The sequence below is a fragment of the Sceloporus undulatus genome, chromosome 4, assembly GCF_019175285.1.
Source record: "Sceloporus undulatus isolate JIND9_A2432 ecotype Alabama chromosome 4, SceUnd_v1.1, whole genome shotgun sequence".
Lineage (NCBI taxonomy): Eukaryota > Metazoa > Chordata > Lepidosauria > Squamata > Phrynosomatidae > Sceloporus > Sceloporus undulatus.
The window spans coordinates 128113802-128116945 of NC_056525.1; the positions used below are offsets into that span (position 1 = coordinate 128113802).

A 3144-nucleotide genomic window follows, 5' to 3' on the forward strand; every position below is an offset into this window, starting at 1 on the left:
CATATAAAATAATGTTTTTCCATGTCTTTTTTCCAAGTCATCATCCAAGATTCCTAATAAATAGATCTCCGGTGTTAATAATTTTTTGTCTTATACTGTACTCTTTGAATGTTAGAATTTGGGGGTTATGTTCCGAGATAGTTCTTGGTAATATTTCCATATCTTTAATCTCACTCAGCAGTGGTTTACTCATTAAAACTAAATCTATCCTTGCCAAGGATTTATGGCTATCTGAATAAAATGTATATTCTTCCATTTTATCATATAAATGTCTCCACAAATCCATTAACATATGTTCTTTGGTTAGATTGAAAAAAGTTTGTGGTAGGTAATTTGCCTTGGTTTTTATTGATTTTTTTGCCGATTTCCTATCTAATTTAGGGTTGATTATGCCATTAAAATCGCCCAATATAACAATATGATTGTAGTCATAATCCAGGAGCATTCTATTCAAGTCTTCTTAAAATTTAGATTTTTTTTCTTGTGGACAGTATAAACCCACCAATAATTTTTTCCCCTTTCCATTTAATTTCTAGTCCTAATATATGACCTTTTTTATCTTTAAAATTTTCTTTTGATGTTAGCACCTTATTAACGTATATGATTACTCTTTTTTTTCTTTTGTCGGTTGAGGCCATGTATTCTTTTCCTAGCTTCATGTTTTTAACTACTCTTATATCTTCTGTTTTTATGTGGGATTCTTGTATGCAAATTATATCACATTTTTGTTTTTCTAAGAAAGTAAAGACTTTTTTCTGTTTCTGTGGAGAGTTTAGTCCTTTAACATTTAAGGATAATATTTTCATTTCAACTCTCTTCTCTCAATTAAGTAAACAATTAAATAAGCAAATAATACTCACACTCAAATCCTACTTATACCAAATTTATTGTTATCAATGAGCAATGGGGAGAAAATCAAGCTAACTAATTACGTTTTTCAGTTTACTTCTTCAGGCAATCTACTGTCCTCTCTCTGCTTTTTTCTCCTTATCTTCTTCTTCTAGGACTTGACGCTCCACTTCTTCTTGTCCTCTCCCAAAGGAATCCTGCAGCCTTGGCTTTTTCCCAACTCTCTCTACATTAGGACTACTTTCCTTGTACCCCTCTATCTCCCTTTTATATTTCTTCCAGAAATCACATGCTTTTTTGATTGAGTTCAATCTAAATCTTTTTAATTTCCAGGTGAGAGATAATCCTTCTATTTCTTCCCAGTGAAAGGGGATTCCATGAGTTTTTAACTGATCGGCCAAAAAAGCATAGTCCTTTCTAGATTTCAAAATTCTTCCTGGTATGTCCGTAAAGACACGAATAACCGTTCCCTTGATTATTATTTCTTGGTTGAAGCTATGTTGTAGAACCAGATCTCTTGTTTGTTTTCTTACAAAATAAACGATAACGTCCCGGGGAACATCTCTGGTTCTTGCTGCTTTAGAGTTGATTCTGTAAATCCTGTCTAATTCCCAGGGAAAGTGTTCTTCTGATTCCTCCATGAAGTTGGCTAACGCCTTTGCTAGTAGAGTATATAGGTTTTCATCACTGCTTTCAGGAATCCCTCTGAGTTTAAGACAGTTCTCTCTTTGTTTGATCTCCAACTTTGTCATGCTTTCTTGATTCTCTCTCTGCTGTTGTAATAAATTTTCAACTCTATCCTCCATTTGTTTAACATTAACTTCCAATTTTTCCATTTTATTCGTTATTCCCATTTCCGAGGTTATTTTTCTAAAGATTGTTTCATATCTCATCTCACTCTTGATTTCTTGTCTCACCTCTTTCATTTCTCTTTTCATTCTCAGGTTATCTTCTCTCATTTCATCTCGCATGTGTCTCATTTCTTCTAGCATCATTTCATTCTGTTCTGATATTCTAATTGATTCGAAGGATGATCTTTGGTTGGATGTCGTTGTTTGAAATGGTTTCTTTGCCATTTTTGGTAATTTAACAAATTAAAAATTCTGCTCTAGAAGAAATAACAAGTAGATTGCCTGAATTTCCTGATTATTTTTGAGATTTTCTGAAATTTTTCAAATTTTCCAATTTTTTCCAAAATTCTTCAAAATTTACCAAAATTTCCAAAAACTTTCAAATTCAATTTGGGGTCTGGAATATCTTTTTAAAAACTACCCAATGGTAGTACTAGTACATAAATTTCCTAAATTTTCAATTTGTTCAAATTTTCAAAAAATTTCCAAATTTTTAAAAAATCAAATTTTCAAATTTAACAAAATTTCCACGAAAGATTCAATATTTCACACAGAACAGTCAATTATATAGAGTATTTTCTCAAAACCTGCTAGTTTTCCCAGATCTTATCAACATTACACGATTGTTTAAAATTTCAAAAAATCCCCCCCAAATTTTCAAAATCTCACCATTTCCTAAGTTATGTCTAGTAATCACCACTTCAACATTCCCAAATATAGACAAGTTCTTAATAACAACCTTTTAACAAGTATTCACCAAAGCAGAAGAGAAGCAAAGAGATACAGATAACAACAATCAGATACATATCTAGAAAACAGCTCTAAGGTTCTTAGATTATTGCTCCACTGTTTGTGGCTCTTTACTACTCTTTTCAACGTTCTCAACCTATCTTCCTTAGACTAAATAAAGATCCATTTGTATATTCAGCTGTTTTATCTCAGACTTCTGGCATTTTCAAGGTCAGTCCCTTGTGCTGTTTTCCCAAGGTTGCTGAACTTTGGTTGATTGAGCCCTCCCCCCCCCCCCACAAAACAAAAACCTAAATATCAAATTTTCCAGAGGCAAAACTTCATAAAACTTTGACCAACAAAATTCAAACAGTCAATTTCCACTTAAAGCAATAATTCCCCCATAACTCTTTTTCTTTCCTACTCCCTTTTTTCCCTTCCCTTTTTCTTCAGTCCTTTAGCCTGGAGTCCAAATAACTGTAAATCCAAAATGTATATTTTCCTGATTAATTGATCTAATTGTCCCAATTCAGTAGTCTGTCTTTTTCTTCTTAGCAATACACTGCTACCTCGGGTTACGAAATTAATTCGTTCCGCAATTCCTTTCGTAACCCGAAAATTTCGTATCCCGAAACACTTTTCCCATTGAAAATAACTAATGCGTTCAGTGACCTCAGACTGAACTTGCAACTCAAAACAAAGGTACAATAGAGGC

The 3144-nt window shown here is 32.9% G+C and overlaps 1 protein-coding gene across 2 annotated transcripts in view; it reads left to right on the forward strand.

The window, feature by feature from the left end:
- VAMP4 (vesicle associated membrane protein 4) overlaps positions 1 to 3144 on the forward strand; it is a 58407-nt gene that overhangs the window by 33216 nt on the left and 22047 nt on the right. The gene's annotated exons all lie outside the window — the stretch shown is intronic.